This window comes from Tamandua tetradactyla, unplaced genomic scaffold (assembly GCF_023851605.1).
Source record: "Tamandua tetradactyla isolate mTamTet1 unplaced genomic scaffold, mTamTet1.pri scaffold_178_ctg1, whole genome shotgun sequence".
In the NCBI taxonomy this organism is placed as follows: domain Eukaryota; kingdom Metazoa; phylum Chordata; class Mammalia; order Pilosa; family Myrmecophagidae; genus Tamandua; species Tamandua tetradactyla.
The window spans coordinates 34,244-55,428 of NW_027518291.1; the positions used below are offsets into that span (position 1 = coordinate 34,244).

Sequence of the window (21,185 nt, forward strand, 5' to 3'; positions counted from 1 at the left end):
TTCCCATCTAGGAAACCGCAGGTACCCTCACAATCATCGGGGACTCCCAAGAAAATAAACAAGCCCTTGATTTTGAGGCTTTCTCTAATGAAACATTTCTGTAGTGGAGATGTTGTGGGGTGCACTGAAAGAGAGACCACATAATTCAAAACTGCAAGCCAATTTGGAGTTTTTATTATGTTCTTTCCAAGAAGGAAGATTCAGAGAGCAGCCCCAGAGGTTTTCAAGGGGTGTTTATAAAGGCTAAAATCATGTTGTGGTTTTGCAGTTGCTAGCAAGCAAGTGTATCATAGAAGCAGAAAAATGCCATTAGCTGTTGCCAAAACACATCTCCTTCTCTCAGTTTCCTAACATTGCTTATTGCTTAACTCTTGGGGACATTCCACCCCAATGTTGTGGGGACTTTCCCTGCTGGGGCCTGATTGATTGCTTCTGGCCCTCCACATTCCCCATTGGGTTTATGAAAGAATTAAATCATTGTTTCTTTATTTTGATTATAAATTTGCTGATACTGGGTTCCAAGGACTAATAATTTAACAGTTTGTATTTTCTTTGCACGTATGAGGTTAGACAGCGGATTACACAGGGTCCGAACATTAATAATATGAGAATTAGGGCCCTGCTGTGGTGGACAAGGGCGTGGTCAGCCACGGGGACCAGGAAAGTAAGTTTTCATATCACTGGCAGGGGTCCTGTCCACCGGGCCTCCAAGGTGGCTGACTGAAGCTTCTTTATCTAGACTAGACCTCTAGGCTGCACCTGAAGTAGATCTTTTTTACGGGCAGGATCTGTTGGTCCCAGATGGGCTGCCTTCACCAGTTCCTGAGTTTTCTGGGTGGCAGATTGCAGGGCCTGTAATGATTTTAGAAGAGAATGGTTATTTAATTTAGTGATTTTTTTCTTCTCCCAATTTAGGGATTAGTGGGGGTGGTTGCCTGAAGATTTTATATGGGGTAATTCCCTTAATATAGGGAGTACATTTAGTTTTTAGGAGGGCAAATGGAAGGAGACTCACCCAGTTTTCCCCAGTCTCGAGTTTTAGTTTATTTAAGGTCTCCTTTATTGTTTTATTTATTTTTTTAATATGCTCTGAACTCTGTGGCCTATAAATGCAATGTAATTTTCATTTGATATTTAATGTTTTTGCTAATAATTGTGCAACTTGGGCCATGAACACCAGCCCATTGTCGGATCCCATCACAGTTGGGAGGCCAAACTGGGGACAATTTCAGAAAACAGTTTTTTTTGTTTGTTTGTTTTGTTTTTACATGGGCAGGTACCAGGAATCGAACCCGGGTCCTCCAGCATGGCAGACAAGCATTTTTGCCTGCTGAGCCACCGTGGCCTGCCCCAGTTTTATTATTATTATTATTTTTTTTTTATTATTATTATTAGTGCTGTCTTAGTTTTGGTAGGAAATGCCTCAGTCCATCCGGAGAAGGTGTTGATGAAGACTAATAGGTATTGGTATCTATATGAACCAGGTCATATTTCCGTGAAGTCTATTTCCCAATGTTTCCTTTGGGCTTGTCCCCTCAGCCTAGTTCCTTGGGGCATTTCTTTCCCTCAGCCGGAATTTACCTGGGTGCAGATGTGGCATCTGGATGATACCTGCTAGGCTTGTTGTTGCAATCAGGGAATGTAGTAATCTCGCTGTAAGAGTTCAGTTAATTTTGTACTGCCCAGGTGTGTACTTTGGTGGACGTGGGTAACCAAAATTTTCCCCAGGTGCTCTGGCACTAGGATTCTCCTGTCCAGGAGAATTTTCTAACCATCTGGATCTGTTTTAGTGCCCAGAGTTTTGCCTAGTTTAATTTCTTCCCCGGTATATTTTGGAGGGCTCAGCAGCATTTGCCCTGGTAAGACAGGAAGTATCTGTAGCATCCCCACTGGTTTTGGGGCAACCTCTTTTGTCATTTTATCAGCCAGGGCATTCCCTCTGGCAATTTGAGTTTTGACAGTTTGATGTTCTTTGCAATGTATAATGGCTGCCTTTTTTGGCAATCAGACAGCTTATAGCAAGGTGAGTATTTCTGGAATATTTTTTACTTCCTTTCTTCCCGATGTCAAAAGTCCGTGCTCCTGATATAGTGCCCCATGGACGTGCGCAGTTGCAAAGGCGTATTTGCTGTCTGTACAGATGTTGACAACTTTCCCTATTCCTCACCTTAGAGCCTGGGTCAGAGCTACTAGTTCAGCCTTTTGGCTGAGACCCGATAGCCCAACTGGGCTAGTTCCCGTAACAAGCTTTTGGTTGTTTTTTTGCAATTTGACAGATTCTTAGCTACCAGTAAGAGGTCATCCACATATTATAGGAGGGTTATCTCTGGATGCTCCTGTCTAAAACGAGCCAGATCCTGGCTTAAGGCCTCATTGAACAAGGTGGGAGAATTTATGAAACTCTGCAGCAACCAAGTCCAGGTTAGTTGTCCAGAGAACCCCCACCTCTGGGTCAGTCCATTCAAAAGCAAAGATAGATTGACTTACCATGGCCAAGGGACGCGAGAAGAAGGCATCCTTTAAATCCAGAACAGTGTAGACCTGCTGGTTGGGAGGTAACAGGCTCAAGAGCGTATATGGGTTAGGCACAGTGGGGTGAATGGTTTCAATTCTTTTGTTTACCTCTCAGAGATCTTGCACTGGCCAGAAATCGTCGGTCCTGGGTTTTTGGACCGGGAGAAGGGGGGTGTTCCAGGCCGAATGGCAGGGACTAGAATACCTGCGTCCAGAGTCTTTTGATATGGACTGCTATGTCTCTTTTAGCCTTTCAGCTTATTGGGTATTGTCGGACTCTGATTGGGGTGGCGGTGCTGTCAGCTGGACAACAATGGGGGGCTGATGGGCAGCTAATCCTGGTAGATTAGTTTCTGCCCATATGCCTGATATGTTTTCTTTAAATTCTTGCAAATATGGGCCTGGGGCCAGCAGGGCCACCTCTGCAGTAAGTAAATACTCTTCCGATAAGGGACAAGTGAGGAGGATTGCCGAGGGGGTTGTATTGAAGGAGAGCTTGGCCGAATTGTTTTTGAAAGAGATGGTGGCTTATAATTTCTGAAAAAGGTCTCTCCCAAAAAGGGGGTACTGACACTCTGGCATTGTAAGAAACGAGTGGGTGACAGTTCCTTCTCCAAGGTTAGTGATCCTAGTCTTAGTCCATGGGTAAAACTTTGTTTGTCCCATTGCTCCCTGTATGGGGATTTGCTCCTTAGATGTGGGCCCTTCTGCTTGCTGGAGGATGGAGAAGTTCACCCCAGTATCCACAAGAAATTTTATAGGCTTGCCCCCAATTTCTAATGTGACCTTGGGCTCCCGGGGGCTCAATGGAATGGAGCCCCAGCCCCGTCAATTTGCCTCTTCAACTAGAACAGGGGCTGGTTTCAGTACTTTAAGTAATCTTTTAATTTTTTTTTCTTTTTTTTTTTAAGTCCTCTTTTAGGGCATTCATTTTTCCAATATCCATTCTCTTTGAAGTAAGTGCATTGGTTTGCACCTAGGCCCAACCTTTTTCCTTGGTTTCCCTTTCTTTTTTCAGTGGTTTCCCATCTACCTTTATGCTTTTCCTGTTCAGCCATTGTGGATACTAAAATTTTGGCTATTTTTTTTTTTTGGACTTTGTGGTCTCGGGGTCATCTCTGTTATTAAAAGTCCTTTGGGCAATCTTTATCAGTTCAGACAGCATTTTACCCTCAAATCCTTTTAATTTCTGCAACTTTTTTCTTATATTTGGGGCCAACTGGGTGACAAATGCTATATTTACGGCTTGCCTTTTTTGGGTGCCTCTGGATCTATAGGGGTGTAGAAGTGGTATGCCTCAAGGAGGCACTCAAGGAAAGCGGCTGGAGATTCATCCGGCTTTTGTACGGTTTTGCTTACCCGAGATGAGTTGGTCAGCTTCTTGGCCACTGCTCGTATCCCCTGGAGCAGAGTCTGGTGATACTGATCGAGAGCCTCCTCACCTCTATCAGTGTTGGGGTCACCTCTATCATCCGGGATGGGCGGAGGGGAACACAGCCTCTAATCAGGTTGATTCAGTAGTAGGTTGCTCATTAGGTCCAAGAATTAATTTCCTCGCCTCTCTCCTGACTCAATCTCATTCCTTGGAGGTGAAGAGGCCTGGAGGAGCTGTTGGCAGTCATCCCAGGTGGGCTGGTGGGTAAAAAAGACAGTCTCCACCAGGGAGATGAGCCCTTGGGGCTTTTCAGAGAAGGAGGGATTCTGGTTTTTCCAGTTATACAGATCGCTAAAGGAAAAGGGGACACAGACCATGAACGGTGGGCCGTCGTCCCCTGGGGCAGGGCCAACCTGCCTCAAGGGTAAAACTGGGGCTTCGGAAGAATCCAGCAATTGTGAATCAGAAGAAGGATGGTAAGCAGAGCCACTTCTGGTATGAAGGGACTGAAGGTCACCTTCTGGCTATTAGAGGGGCTGGTTGCCGCCTCTTTGGTTGTTACTCCCCTTTGGTCTTAGAGGTGGCGGTGGGGCTGTTGGGTATGGGGGAGGGTCCGTCAAGATGATGGTCCTGTCAATACTGGGATCTCATTAGTCCTTTCTTTTTGAGAGGTTTCTATTAAGAGGGCCATTTTGGCTCTGGGGGTCTTTCTTTTTGGGACTCCAGGCAGGACCATAACCACTTGGGTTTTCTGTTAAAATTTCGACCCAAATTAGTATATAGGGGATTTGGTCAGGTTGGCCTGGATTACAAAAATTGTTCTTTGGACTTTATAAGCCACAGATAGATCTGTAGTTCCCTCAGGAGGCCACCCAGAAACAAAAATTGGCCACTCCCATGAGCAGAAATTTTTTCAAGTTGAAGGCGTTGACAGGGGCTCCGTAGTCTCCGGCCTTCCACTGAAATTCCTGGAAATTTTTCAAAAAACGTTGACGAGGAGTACAGACAGATAAGCTTGACTGACCCATGGCAGTTATGACAAGCATGACACAGAATATGACCAGACCAACAGATGAGAGAAGGGACAAACTAAACCAAGACACACAAAAGCCTTCTCCTTAATTGATTCCTAACAGAAGCCCAGGCAACGTCTTGCTCTGGAACCTGACCTTGGAAGTAATGCTGCGTCCAGCCTTCCAGAGGTCCTCACTGGATCCTATAACAAATCTGTACTCACCGGTGAGGTTTCCAGAAACAGATGACTGCATCAGATTTTGTATAATTTTGGAGGGTCCTGTAGAACCGGCCCAGTCCCTGGTCCTTGTCTGGGGCAGAGGAATGTTTCTCCGAGGCTTCCCCTAGGCTGGACCTCAGTTCTGGGGGCGATCCCCAAGACCTGTGATCACCAGATGGCCCATTAGGGACGATCTCACTGGGGCCTCCAAATGTTGTGGGGCACACCGAAAGAGAGACCACATAATTCAAAACTGCAAGCCAATTTGGAGTCTTTATTAGCTGGCCGGTGACTGCCTCAGAAACTTCCAAGAAGGAAGATTCAGAGAGCAGCCCCCAGAGGTTTTCAAAGGGTGCTTATAAAGGCTAAAATCATGTTGTGGTTTTGCAGTTGCTAGCAAGCAAGTGTATCATAGAAGCAGAAAAATGCCATTAGCTGTTACCAAAACATATCCCGTTCTCTCAGTTTCCTAACATTGGTTATTGTTTAACTCTTGGGGACATTTCCTTGCTTGGGCCTGATTGATTGCTTCTGCTTGGGCCTGATTGATTGCTTCTGGCCCTCCACAGAGAAGCTGAGACAACCTGTAATGAGGTCTGTCATGGTCAGGTTCATGAGTCAACTTGGCCAAGTGGTGGTACCTGTTTGTCTGGTTGAGCAAATGCTGGCCTGTCTGTTGCAATAAGGACATTTCAGAGAATTAACTCATGATCATGTCAGCTACATCCACAGCTGATTCCATTAGTAATCAGCCAAGGGAGAGTGTCTTCTGCAATGAGTGATGCTCAATCTGATCACTGGAAAACTTAAAAGGAGGATTCAGAAGAGACAGGCTCTTCCTGTCTTGGCCAGCGAGCCTCTCCTATGGAGTTTGTCCAAACCCTCCATCAGAATTGTCAGCTTCACAGCCTGCCCTGTGGATTTTGGACTCTGTGTTCCCATGGACATGTGAGACACTTCTATAAATATTATACTTGCGAGTGTTCCCTGTTGATTCTGTTTCTCTAGAGAACCCTAACTAATACAAGGTCTAAGAGTTGCTTCCAGGAAACCTCTACTGTTACTCAGATATGGCCTCTCTAAACCCAATTCTGCAAAGAAAATCATTACCCTCCTCCCTTTGTGGGCGGGCTAACAACTCTCTGACTAGGTGGGGCATGACTCCCAGGGATGAGTCTGGCCCTGGCACACATGGGATCAGTAACACCTTCTTGACCAAAAGGGGAAAAAGGAGTGTAACGAAATAAGGCAACAGCGGCTAAGAGAGATCAAATGGAGACATGAGGCTATTCTGGAGGCTAGTCTTATGCAAGCTTCTGTTAGATGGTGTCAGTTGCCATGGTTTGCTACCCTCCAGTCAACAACACTTCTGTTAACTCTAAAAAACACCTAGGGATCAAACTAAGACTCCATAAAAGCTTCATGCTCTAAGTTTGCTTTCCTGGAACCTATAATTTCCAGAGGTTCTTAGGCCACATAAATCCTGAAATCCAGAGGAACTAGCCTCTCCAACATTATCAACTAATTACATCCCCCTATCCTATACTGTCAAAATTCCTTCTCAACATGAAAAAGTCAGACCAGGCATTGCCTAAAGATCCCTATAGATGGGGAAGACGATCAAAGGAGAAGGAGTAGTTATAACAGAAAAAATAAGATTTAACAAATGAGTATGACTGCAGAATAATTAGGTTTATATTTCTTTTAACCTCCAGTATTTTGAAGCAGTTAGAAGGAAAAATCTGAAATAGTGGAATGGTAAACCATAACAAACACTGAAATCTGTTCTGTAACCATTTGTTGAAGTGTACTTTGAAAATTATTGCTCTCTTTCTTTTCTTTGTATATATGTTATATTTCACAATAAAAATGTTTCAAAAATGTCCCTTCCAGAAAAGTAAAGAGATGATGTTAGAAGCATAAAAAAGATTAATGTAAAAATAAAATCATATAGGAAGAGATGAGTGTTGGAGAAATGGGGCAGAGCTGAATGCTTGTATTCTAGATGGACTATTTCATTCAATGGCTTATTGATAAATTTTGTTTACAAAAAATAAAGAATAACATGGAAATTACTTTAGATATAAAATTAATGGGCTGGAGACCTAGGCTTGATTTCCTGGAGCCTGCTTATGCAAAAAAAAAAAAAAGGAAAAATTAATGGAACATCTAAGAAAAAGGTATGTATTCAATAAAATTAAAAATATATTTTAAAACCACACATTTAGCAAAAAGATAAAAAATGTTAATATCATTAAGCAAAAACCACCTAGATTTTTCCTATTTCTAATTCCCTACTCTTTCCACTTATTATTAAATGACTATATATTATTTCCACAATAAAAATGGATAGAAATCTACATTTCCTTAAATTAGGTGAAAAACTAGAGTACTTGATTTGTATCAAAGTAGCAATTATTTTTATTTAATTGCCCCAATTTATTCATGATTTAGATATTAAAAACAAAATGCAATTGAGATAAACATCTTCTGACCGACCAAGCATATCTTGCCCATATTATCAAACAGGATTACTTGAAAAAACATAAGAAACAGCAACGTGTCTGCACTGATAAATCTCCACAGTACCTCAAAATTTGCTACTAGTTCTTCCTACTCATAAAAAAACATAATCGTAAAGAAGAGACAAAAATGCTCAAAATAGTTCATTGCATAAGAGTAACAAAATATTTCAAAACTTTGAATGAGTATTCAAAGCAAGGCAGAGGGGCTTTTAGAAAATGTAGGGTGAAAAAAGACTTTGCTATGCTCAGAAATAGGCCATGCGCCCAAAGATCTCCGAGGACGCAAAAAGTCTCAGTGGAGTGGCTAGCCCTAGAGGGCAAAAGTCAGCAGTTTCAGGAAAGGTGGCAGAAGCTGACCTGAGCCAGGCGCCAAAGTCCATGTTCAGCCCAAGACTGGCTCTGGCCACTGGTGCCCTCTGTGTGCACCCCCATGCGCTGGGTTGGGGCAATGCCCAGTGATCCTGAGACCCCGCACCCGCGCTGGGCCCTGGCTCGGGGCAGCCCCGCGGGCGGCAGCCATCCTACTCTCCAGGCGCTGCTGCTGAATTGGTGCTGGAAGAGATGGACGAAGGCCCTCGTGGCCCCCTGGCCACTTCCACATGGTTGGCGGGCGGTGGGTTTGGGGCTGTGCGGACCCCTGGCGCTGAGAGGACGAGCGACCCCGCAGCGCTTCCCCTCCGTCCCTGCGAGTGCGCACTCGAGCTCCGCAGACGGGTTGCCTTAACTGCAGAGTGTGTGCGAGTGTGCGGGAAATCCTGCACCCGGGGTGCGCTCGCGTTGGGGAGCCGGGCAGGAGGCGGCAGGCAGGGCGAGGGAGGGCCAGCAAGAGGCGGCAGGACACAGGCCACCTGCAGCCCCCGCGTGTGCGCCCTGCCGACTACCCCCGAGGGCGCCGACAGCGAGCCCGCCTCCCATCTGAGAACAGCTGCAAGCGAATCGCCTCGCCACCAGAGTCCTGCCCTCTCCCCAGGAAGCTCTCAGGAGCCCCTCCACTTCCCTTGTCCTCAGTCCCATAGGGTCGTCGTGAAGATCCACGGGCCCACACTTAGTGAGTGTAAAACGCTGTGAAATGTGAACTGCGATCCCTGTTAACGTCCTGACTCCTTTCCACTGGGGCGCGCGGCGCAGGCCGCGGAAACCCGAGACGTGCACCGACACGGCCGAGGAGGGTGTGAGCGCACAGCGCAGGGGGCTGGTCAGGCAACGTGCCTGCCTGCAGCTTCGATGTCTTTCGAAAGAGTTGATCAAAGATAAATGCAAACAAAATGCTGCAGCTACATCCTTCCTTCCTCTGGAGAGGGCGGTGGGGAACGCAAGCGCTGCCCTCAAGGCCACGTGAGCCCCAGCGTGGTGGTTGACATGATGCCTGGGCAGCACCAAGGGCTCCTGGATCGCACCCCTCCCGCACTTGGCCGCCCGCATCCCCGCCGGTCTGTGCACCCGGGCGCCCGGTCGGGCCCTCCCCTGCGGGGGCAGCGGCACGACACGGGCTGCTCCTGAGGAGCGCGGAGCCGCTCGGCTGCTCCCAAAGCCTCTGCCCCGCACAGCTCCACCGTGTCCGGGCCCCGCTGCACTGTGCTTACTGGCATACAGCCGTGAGCACCATGAACCCCTCAAGAGTGCCACGGAGTTGTCGAAGCACCCGGAGAATCGCCGGCCAGCGCTACCTCCACCAGGAGTCTCTGCTCTTCGGGTGAGCCGGCCCGTGCACAGGGGCAATGAGGCAGGAGCGCTGGGTCACTTGGGCTGCCCTCGGGTCTAGGCGGAGGGTGGGGAAGGGGCTCCCTTGCACAGCAAGCTCAGAAACCTGTGTCCCCAGCGCTCGGGACAACTGGGCGGCAGCCGCAGCGACGCTGAGAGCAGGAAAGCCCCTGCTTCCCAGTGAGTTGCCCTTGCCCGCGCCCTGCGCTCCTAGCTGCCTGCCCACGCGCGGCCTACCTGTTCTTTCTTGGCAGTCCCAAGAGGGAGCACGTCATGCTTTTGTTAGAATAACCAAGTGTCTGTTGGAAAAATGCTTTAGGCTACTAAGATATGTATAAGTGCTATTAGAATGTGTTAAATATTTGTACAGGTATATTAAAGCCTCACTGATTTGGAGGCTCTGGGGAAAATTCTTCTTGGGGTAATTCACACAATCCAAATTACAGAAAAACAAAGGAAATATTTTCTCTTACTTCTAAGTGCATCATTGCCATAATAACCACAACAGAGTACTCTTACTCTCTCCTGAGTAGTTGTGTAAAGATTAGCTTAGTAATTATTACAGAGAATGAACATTGGCTCATGTTGGAAAACCGTTCTAGACAGTAAAGATGTCCCTGAAATGTCCATTTGCTTAGCTGATTTCTTCTTCACCTCTGGTATCCACAGAAACCTCAGCTATCTCAGGTTTCACATGAATGGAAGTGGGAGGGTGGGCAGGGGTCTCTGGGAGAAAGAAATTTGATTTTCATTTATTTTACCCTCAGAGTTTGGGGACAAAAAGGAGTTGTGCCTCGAAAATCAGCTCATTTTTTCAATGAGCTTACAAAAGAAATTATTTGGCCACCAAGATGCTGCACCCTCTTTCCTTCTTTCATGACATCCTCAGACATCTTTCATCCTGAGAAACCATTTTCTTTCACTCACCCACAGAAACACTGGGAGCCAGTAAAGGTGTCTCAGTAGCTACAGCTCCACTGACCACTCTCCCTGCTTCCCACCCCACAGCACAGCTGCACCTGGGGCTGGGGAAACGAGGTGCCAAACCTGCCCTGGCAGAGCTCCCTACTAATCAGCTCTCCCCCCACCACCCCATCCCTCCAGAAACCTGGATGACAGCTTCAATGGTGATGAAGTGTGGGACAGGAGTGATCCAGAGCAGATCTTCCAGAATATCCAGCTCCAGAAAGAATTCATGGCAAACATCCACTGCAGTCCCTGGACCCTGTGACAGAAGCTGAGGGTGCTGAGGTAACAGTCTCTGCAAGGAACATTCCTCTGTGTGTGTGTGTGTGTGTGTGCATGTGAGCATTCATGTGTGCATATGTGTGTATGTGTGTGCATCTGTGTGTGCATATGCATATATTGGTGTGTGTGTGTGTTGGCATAGTTTCTGGTCTCCTCTCAGTCCCAAGCCCTGGATTTTACTTAGCATTGTCTCTAGAAGGGACAGAGCCAACCAGACTCCAGACAGCAGCAGTGTAAACCAGAATGAAAACAGGTTTAGCTGCCTGGGCATTGCTTTCTGCTGGGGGAAAATCCAGAGGGAAGCCGACTGTTATGACTCTTAGAATCACATTGGAGACACTGTCTAGATAATCCTTAAGCTAAAGATTTGAAGGCAGATTTCCTGGGTTAAAAGTCACCTCTCACTGGCCATGTGAGAGTGGTTAGCTACTTTTCTCAGTTACTAGAAATACCAGTTCCCCTTTCTTTAACACTGAAGTGGTGGTGAGAAACAGCACCATCTCCTGCAGCAATGTTCCCAAACTGTGAACTGCAAAACTTTCAGGCTGCCCCATGAACTCAAAATCTCCAGCCATCCACTGTGGGCTGCAGCCCCAGACCATGTATCTTAACCAAGCCTGGGTCAGTGAGTGTGCAGACCAGTCTGGGAAGCACAGCGCAGCCAGCTGCAGGGTGGCATGGTGAAGCTTCGCGTGGCACTGCCTGCTTCCCGGCCTGGGGCCGCCCAGCTCGGAGGTCACTGCCAAGCCCAGGCGGGCAGCTTGGTGCCTCGGGGCCGCCCAGGCCTATGAGTGGACAGCAGGGCCTTCACCACCAGATCGTCGTGGCACCACTGCGGACGAGGCTGGAACACTGTAGGTCTCCTTGTGCCCCTTCTAGAAGCCGAGCCAACGCCCTTTCTCCATCTCCATCTGCTAGGCATGGCTCCTCCGCAGCACACCTCACCGGTTTCCATTCCAGACCCTCCGGTCCACCTGGGACAGCCTGTCTGAGGGAAACGTCAACAGACAGCTAAGCTCGTCCATAATCTTCACTCTCACAAGTCTCCAATTCTCCCTTATCTTCCTTCCTATCTGCTACCAGCTCTTATCACTTCCCTTTCTTTGAATAAGAATGGCATTGTCTCCATTTTTCAGAAGATAAAAGTAATGCTCAGAGAGGTTAAGTGACTTATCCAAGGATACAGAGCTCCTGAGTGCTGGCATTGAGCCTTAGGCCTGTGGTGTCCCACCCCGAGACCAGTGCTCTGTTCTACTGGAACATAGGCATTCTACCAATCCATCCAAGAAAAGGAGTTTCTAAAACTCACACAGATGATGGTTAAGGCTATCAGAGCAGTAGACCATGAAGTCCTTTCAAGCCTGAGCAGAGCGAGTGATGGCTTTTCTATCAAGCACTTCAATAAAAAAGAGCTCGCCAGGCCGGGCACCCTGTCGCTGAGTCCAGGCCTCAGCCAGCACCGGAGGACGTCTGGCCACAGGCCTGGCCCACAGAGTGCAGCTCTTGCTGTCGTCCGCTTGCCACACATGTGTGCCCTCGTCACCTTGAGAAGCCACTGCAGCCATGGCTTGCTAACTGGATGCAGTGAAGGTCATTGCACTGCTGTTCCAAGGAGGTCCGAGGCACTGGGCCCTGCCTTGGCATGAGGAGGCACTGCTGGACACTGAGAAGAGAAGGGAGCTGTGGTCCTGAGCCATGCCTGTTCTCCTTAGGGACATGGTGGTCAGCACTGGGGGCTCAGCAGTGGCCTCCAATAGGGCCTGGGTTTGGTCCATCCCTGCATGCTAAATCTGTCCCCTGGCCCCACCACAGCCCTTCTTACATCTCTTTCATCCAGCTGGGCAGTGACCTTTTCCAGGGCAGAGACAGTGATGCACCTCTGTAGACCTCTATGCTTGACCCAAAACAGGTGTGCGGAAAACGCCTGCTGGTAAAAATAGGAATAAATAAACGACTGGCGTGGCTTCTTGCCATGGACAGGCTCCACGGGGGGGGGGGAGGGGGGAAGCGCCACTCGGGTGTGCAGGGGAGGCCGCTGGCGCATGGCATGGGGTGTGGGTACCACCCACTTCGGGTTCTGGTCTGAATGCGGCCAGTGCAGGGGTGCAGATCCAGCCCCTGCTGGGGTCGTGGGTGGAGGCCCCCTGGTAGAGGCCCCCTGGTGGAGGCCGTGTGAGGAGACCAGGCAGAGGGGGCAGCCCTGGGGTCGAAGGGTCAGGGCCTGGCAGCACAGGCTGGCCAAGTGGGTCGCACGTCCCTTCAGCGGCTCAGGAACCTGCCCGGGGCTGACCTCTGTGCCTGCTTTCCTTCTGCAAGCATTTAACCCTTGTCCCCATGCATTGGGCCTTTTTCAGGAATTAACCATTTAGGCAGAGTAATGGGGTCAGCACAGCAGTGTGGCCAGTTGCAGCATCTCCGGCCTGCTTGTGCTGAGCCAGCTGCCCATGGCCGTGTGGACACAACCGCCTTGCCCACACCAGCAGAAGCCGAGTCTCCAGAGTCTGACTTTTGCCCCAGAGGCTGCCAGCAGCAGGAAGGCTGCAAGATGAAGGCAGGAAGCATGGCACCCGAAAGCAGGTGCTGCCCAGCACAGCCAGGGCCAGGGGGCCTCCAAGAACTGAGCTGTAGTTCAGCTGGGTAGTAAGTCATCGTTCAACGTCAGTTCATCTATGTAATGTTAAAAACCATTTTGAAAGATGTTTTCTGGTTACTAAAAGCCAGACATGAGCTACCCGAGAGTGCCCACTGCCTCTGGCCCCCAGTGCATAACCAGGGCGTGACGCCATCGTGTTCACGGCCATGTGTTTCTTCTGCAGACGAGCCAAAGAGGCTGTGCTGGCATGTGAAGGGAGGCTGACCAGGACCCGAGGCTACCAGGCCGCGGGAGCAGAGGTAAAGGGCACAGGTCGCCCTGCACATAGGGGGAGGGTCAGCTGTGCTTGCCCGAGGCATGGGGTAGACAGGGGGCACTTCCCAAGGCTTGCTGTGGACCCAGCGCAGTCAGCTACCGAGGTGTGACTCAGCAGACCCGCCCTCCGGAGAAGGAACCTCCCTGCTCCCTCCCCTCGTAGGTGTGGCTCTGCCCACTCCCTGCACTGAGAAAGGGGCAGGCACCCCAGTGCTCACTCTATAGTAGGTGCTGAGGGCTCTGTTACTTCCCTCCCTTTGGTAACTGAGAGGTGAGTTTCTGATTTTATCGGTTCATAAAGACATTGCAATAATTTCCGTATGTGTTTAGAAGATAAGGAAAATAATCACTTCTCCTACTTCCCAATATGGTATCTTTTTAAAAATAGCACATTTTGTTCAATGCAAAACATATAATTTTCATTACAATATATATATAATATTGCTATATTTTGTAGCAATTTTAGTGTACAAACATGTTTGTCTTGCTTTTTTCCACTTAACACTACAACATAAGGATTTTTCCATGTTGATACGGTTTTTATGCTTCTCATTTTCCATGACTGCGTAATAGACCAAAAGATAAATGTATATTAATTTCATTAGTCATTTCCCTACTGATGAATATTTAAACTGTTTCTAATTTTTCATTATTATTAACAGCCCTGCAAAGGTTATCCTTGCACTTGTGGCTCTTCCCATTTTCTCTAATTCTATTTCTAAGGTTAAAGATCAGAACTGGGACCACCATATGGTCCAATTTTTGGTACATGGTGAATACCTAATAAATTATTTTCTAAAACCTTATATTATTTATACTGTCATCCACAGTGGAAGGATTTACTGTTCTCATAATAACTTCATCAATACTGTCATATGTTTTAAAAATTATGATTTTAATAAAATAAGATTACAATCTTAAACAAAAACAGACAGTGACACTCTTTTTAGAGTCCCTGAAACAAAACGTTCTTGATAAAGATTAAATTAAAGCTAGTCAGAAATTTTAGATTTTTGGAAAAATAAATAAAAAATGAATGATCTCCAAGTTTCTGCCTTAGAATTTATTTTTCTTACTTTTTCACAGATTCATCCTGAAAACTTAAATTCACTTTTATGACCGAAATTACCCAGAACATCTTATCTCTGCCACACCGTGATGGGCATGGTGTGCTTATCGAATAAAAATTCAGTTTATGGAATAAATACATAAACCAAAATTATATTTTTATAAGCATATGTGCTGCCAAGACTGTTTCTTATTTTTCCTAAGTATTCTCTATGCATTAAATGCCACAGGAAAACATTTGTGAAATGTAAGGTCTTTCACTCAGGTTCAGAAATCCTGTAACATATAAATTACAGCATATAATATAATAGAATGCTGTATGTTATATAACATATATAACAATAAAAAAACATTGGGACTTTTATTGACAGTTAACCCAATATGGGGCAAAGGTGTAGTTGACAATGGGTTAAATTATTAGAAGAGCTTTTAGAATGAGGAGTGAACCCAAAGTTTCAGCTTTACCGAAGCTCACCATGAAGTCCTCAGCCAGCACCTGACCAACGCAGCTGCCCTGTCCCTTCCACACCACCCGGTCCCTTCCATGCAGCCCTGCCCCTTCCATGCAGCCCAGCCCCGAACACACAGCCCAGCCCCTTCATTGCAGCCCAGCCCCCTTAACGCAGCCTGGCCCCTTGCATGCCACCAGTGGCCCAGCAGGAATGGTTTCTTGCAGACTCCAAGGACTGATGAAATGCAAACAGATTCTCATTTACAAGCAGCTATTCTGTCCTTAGCAGACACATCCAAAACATTATTAAGCATATCTGCCTCAGGAGCAGGAGCTATCTGACAGTCCAGAAAGCTGTAATTGCATTTGCAATTCCTCTTTCCACATCAGTGTCATTTGCTTCCAACACAAACCCTGCATGTTTGAGAGTTAAAACGAACAACCAACCAATGTAATTGGAGGGCAGGGCCAGGGTCAAGACATGTTTTGCTTTATTTTCCTATGAGAAGGGTCAGTGTCCTGGATACTAGAACAGAGACCTTACAATGGGTTGCCTTAACAGCAGGAATTTACTGCCTCAAGGTCTCAGAGACTAGAAGACTCTGCAACTGAGTTTTTCACTTTGTCACCTGCATCTTAAAGATGCAAGACAAATCTCAGGACCTCATCCAGCAACTTCAACTAGGCTGAGGCTCAAGACAGAATGGGACTTTAATTCAGGAGGCACTAGACTCACCCTTGCCCAAGGATTTGAACTGTAAGCCTCTGGAGAGCTGGTTACACAGGTGGGTGAGGGATCTTAGGTCTATGGTGGGGCCCAGAGGGTGTATTTGGTCGCCATTCCTTAGGTAACTTCCTGCAGCTGATATGGTAGGTATAAGGCAGGTGTCCACCACTTGGTCATGAGCACAGAGAAGGGGCCACATTGGTCCTAGATGGGCACATGGTCCTCTGAAGCCACAGCTGTGGGTATCATGGGGTGTGTCTGAGAGCCCTGCCTCCACTTAGGACCCCCACAATGCACAGACACTGCTTTTGTCATAAAGGTGAAGTTGTATAATCCTGCTCCCTTCTCTCTAGCTCTGACGGAAACTTGCTTATCTTGCCTGTAACTTTGTGGTCATCTTCATTCCCTGGGAAATGAGGATAAAGAAAATCGACAGTAAGTAATTGCACTTGGAGTAAGGGGGCATAGGATGCAGGACTAGTATCCAGTTGGCAGTGAGGCTAGGAAGAGTCTGCCTGGGCCCTGCTCTTATACATGGGTAGTCAGAAGTACACGTGCACATGTGCTCCACCAGGCTCAGCACTGGGCAAAGGCGATGGAAAACATGCATCCACCCACCACATCCCACAAGGAAGGCCACACCATTATGCATCTCCACACTCTGCTGCTCTGTCAGTTCATCCATTCAGCCAGACACCATGCAAACCTGAAGGAGCAAGTGAGGGCCTGCAGATAGCAAAAAGGATAAGCTCACAGTTACAAAACAAAAATGAAGAAAAATCTTCATTTTCATAGAATGAATGTGGCCATTTAGAAAATTTATCTTAATAAATAATCATTTATAAATATCCTTTAAAAATCAGTCACATATACAAATGCACATACACATACATATTCTGTGAAGAATAAACTTATTAAGTACAAAGTAAAAAAAAAAAAAACTGAAAAGTTGGACCACAGGATAAAAAGAAGTCTTGTGGAGAGCTGTGGGAAGATGAATATTTGGAAGATGTTGATTTCCCAAAAACACTTTACAAATTTAATACAATTCCAATGAAAATCCCAATGTACTGTCTTTAGTATTTGATGAAATGATCAGAAAACTCATGTAGAAGAAAACACCCAACAGACTAACCAAAATGTTTTTTAAAAGACAAAGTGAAAATGTCCTTACCTAACCAAATTGCTAAAATGCATTATAAAAGCTGCAACAGTTGAAGCAGTTTAGCAATAGTGCAGGAATTGACTGACAAGTCAATGAAGTAAGCAAAATCTCAGAAACAGATAATAGTATATATATAGAGAGAGAGATCTTTAGTATATGACAGTAGGGTCAGGCTGTATTACTCCATAACTTTGCCAGAAAAATTGATTTAAAAATACTAAATTTATTTTAGGTCCCTCACTTTAAAGTTGCACTAAATATTTAAATGGAAAATAGAAAGCCATGAAAGAATTTTAAATAATATGAATGATATGATCTCAGATTGGTGAGGAACTTAATTTTTAAGTTGAAGGATGAAATCAGTAAAGAAAGTACTTTTATTTTAATTACATGAAAAAAGTGTATGTATATGAAAAATTTTAAAAGCTAAAAAGATGACCAACTGAGAAAACATTTCAACCCAAAGTGAACTGTGTACTTTTATGCACAGTTCATGAGCATATGAATCAGGACAGGTCTCCTAAGGAAAGTTACAGTGTGTTCTAAAAGTCTCCAAAATGCGTATACCTTGATAAACCCCTCTATTCCTCAGCGGACAGAGAAAAGAACATCACAACAAAGCCTGTAAGCAGCTATATGCATGCTCACATTTCCCTGGCTGGCACACCTGCCCATTGCTCTTCTGAGCCTTGGCTGCTGGCACCCAGAGCTGCTCCTTTCACTGCCTTTGGCCACTCTGGCCCTGAGATCCTGGCTCCACATGGCCTTCCTCTCAGTCCCAGCCCACCCCCAGATGGCTTATAGCCAGTGGCCACCTGCAGAGGGTGTAAAGGCCAGGCTCCTGCTCCAGCAGGACCAGGGAACCCAATGGGGTCAGGCTGAGCTGTCTCCAGTGAGGACATGACCCTCCTCAGCCCCTCCTTCCTGTCCACTGAGGATGCATCCTCTCTGTGCCATGGTGGCTGAATCTCTTCCTCAATCTCTGTTTCTAAGACCCTGACCTTAGGCAGAAGTTAACTATGGAGTTATTTTTCCCTAGTGAAAAGCTGGAAGCAACCAAATGTCAAGTAGTGGAGGGTAGTCTGAAAAAATTATGGAAAGTTCACTTGATAGAGCACTAAAATTCACATTACAGAAGGACTTCTTGGACATGAGAAAACGTCTGTAATACATTGACAATGAAAGATCCATATTGTAGAGTAAGTCCAATTGTGTGTAATTTACCCATATAAAATTACAATGTGGTATTCACTTGAAGTTTGATAGGAGATAATTCTAGTGGCAATTTTCATTTAGTGATCTTGAAATAGGTATTTTATTATTTCTTGCTTTCTTTGTGCTGTTTTGTGTTTTCCTGTTTATTATGACAAATATAAAGTAAATTTTAAATAAAAATCCAGTAGGTGTTACTTTTTTAACACGGCTCAAATCCCCTTGTTCCAGGAAGTCACTGACTCCCTTATCTCACTTCTGTGTCCCTCTTTTCTCATCTAGAGATAAAAGTTTGTTGTTTTAATATACTTTTTTATTTTGGAATAATGTTAGATTTATAGAAAACTTGCAGAGAGAGTTCCTGCACACCTTTCATGCAGTTCCTCCTAATGTTAGCATCTAGAGATGGATCTTTTGTCTTGAAGTGAAGGCAAAAGTGCTCTTTAAGAATCCTAGGAATTCTCAGAACAATGAAAAATAGAAATGTATCAAATTATGAAAAGATACTGACACTTCCCAGCATACATGAAGCATTGTAAATTAGATAAGGCATTTTAGATCAATATGCCATTAGGGAAATTATCCAATAGTGTTTTAGGTAAACAGAACTTTTCCCACATATGTAACCAGTTAATGGGCATCTTGAGCCATCTGAATTACCATTTTTTGTGGCCACCCTGATTGGCTCAATAATATCATATTCTTACTCTATGTCCTGCTGAAGTAAGAACAAATTACGGTGTTGCTCTAGGAGAACTTCCTGCTTGGTGAGGACTTGACACATGTGTTTCTCACTATCTCACCCACCTTCAGGTCACTTTGGATCTGGTGTTGCCTCCTATTTCATATTCCTGAGATGGTTATTTGGGATTAATATTGTACTCACTGAAATAATGGGTGCTTTCATTGTCATTCCAGAGGTAAGGACTGGGGAGGGGGCAACACATGCCGTTGCTGACACCGGGGATTCGCGGCAGAGGCAACCCCCAGGTTCCTGCGGGGTGCACCACGTGTGTGCTGGAACAGGGTGGCAGCACTGTCTGTGAACAGCCAGATGGGGGCATACAAGGCTGGGAGATGGAAGGTCCCCCTCACAGCCCCTCGGCCACACCAAGCCCATCCTCACCCAGCTTTAGTGATAGACCCTGAAGCTGAACTTCATATCATTTTCCTGAGCCACACATATTATGCTTCTTTTGTTTTTTTCCCAACCATTTAAAACATAGAAATGATTCTTAGCTCTTAGCTCTTAGCTCAAAAGAAGGGGTGGGTTCATATGGCCTACAGGCCATTGTTGTCCATCCTTATAGTCCTGAGGCCATCCCCTGCAGCCACAGTCATCCATCAGAGAAGCCGTGCCCAGCCAGGGTCTCATAGACAGGCCCTGAGAAGGGCAGCTGGCCTGGCACCTGGGCTTAATCCTGCCCCCCCACACACACACCACATGGCACGGGCCCCTGGGGGCAGGTTGCAGCCTCCCATGACTTCCATCTTCCAGGCAGTCCCATCTGCAGAAGGTCAGGGAAAGATCAGGAAAGTGGTCTCATACATAGATTCACTAGGCATGATCAATTTCGTATGAGTAGCTTCTTGACTGAGCAGTCAATAGTTAACCCAGCCATGGGACTGAGGGGCCCATCCTCCAGGAAAGTGATCAGCACTGAGACTGAAGAGCAGGATGAGAGAATGGTCATCTCAGAGGGCTGAGCTGTGCATATGTCTGTTGGAGGGTGGACAGGAAGTATTTCAGGCAGGATCCAAAGAAAGCATGATATCCACAGGAGAACACGGCTGATCCTGGGTGACTGTGGTATTGAATTGGCAGTGATGTGGGGGCCAGTGGGAGACAGGAGGACAGATAGGAGATAAGCCAGATCTGTGATCAGGGTCCAGATGGCAAACGGCCTGTAAAGCCAAAATGGTAGTCACTGCAGGTTCAAGAGAGGGTCAACATGGCCAGATCTCCCTTTAGGAAAATAATCTGGAGAATATATTGAAGGTGGACAAAACAGGAGACTGGAGCAAGCAAGTAATAATGTGGTCCAACTGGGGAACGGGAAAGGGATGGAGAAAGGTGAGCAGACTTAGGAGAGACTTAGGAGGTAGAAGTATGAAGTCTGGGGACTGGCTGGTATGGGGGAAGGTGAACAAGAGAAGGATGGAAGGCAGCATCCTGGACTCTGACTTCAACAACTCAGGTGATTTTTTTTACGTCATTAGCCAAGGTTGGGGATATAGTCTCTTCAGCAAAAAGGAGAAGATAATGGGTCCATTTTGGGGAATGTTGCATCTGAGAACTTTCAAGTACAGGGGCCCATAAGTGGTAGGTAGTAATAATGTGAAGCTCAAAAGAGGAATTAGAATTAGAATTACACATTTGGGCCATCAGCATGTGATGGCCATGGATGCTGTGAGAGAGGATTGGTTTACAGGTGAAATGTGCAGAGAGGAAAGGGAAGGAGCTGAAGGCAGAATGCTGAGGAGGGGTGACCTGTATGGACAGCTCAAGAAAAAAATGTTCTAAAAAATACTTGGGAGGAGCAAGAAGAGAGTAAGCAAAACCAAGAGAGCAGAGCGCTAGGGAAAACAGGGCAGTGATGGGTAAAGAGGGAGCAATAGAATGGCAAATGCTGAAGAGAGGTCAGGTAAGAAAAGAACCAAAAAATGGGAATTGGATTTAGAAACAGGAGGAAATTAGTGATTATAGAGTAAACTGCACAGGTTAGAAGAGGGCCCCAACATTTAAGTCTTTGGAACCAGGCTGATATCTTGTACTCTGTGCAGAGCAAGTATTGCGCTCATGGACCCACGCTCCCTAGAGGAGAGAACTGTGGGCTGGACCTACTGTCCATGCATTCTGCCCAGTGGAAACCCACTGGCTGGTGTCTCACTAATGACAGACCAACCCCAGTGTCCAAATTTTACTCCCATAGGATGTCAGTGAGAAAAGAAACAGAGACTCAAATTATGAATGTAATGCAGTGAACATCTAGTGAAGACATTTAATGTCTTCCAAAAGTAAAACCGGGCCACCATGATTAGTTCTCCACCAGTGAG

At 46.3% G+C, this 21,185-nt stretch overlaps 1 pseudogene; it reads left to right on the forward strand.

The window, feature by feature from the left end:
- Window positions 1-9,252: 9,252 nt before the first annotated feature.
- Window positions 9,253-21,185, forward strand: part of LOC143673187 (transmembrane channel-like protein 3) — a 38,716-nt pseudogene continuing 26,783 nt past the window's right edge.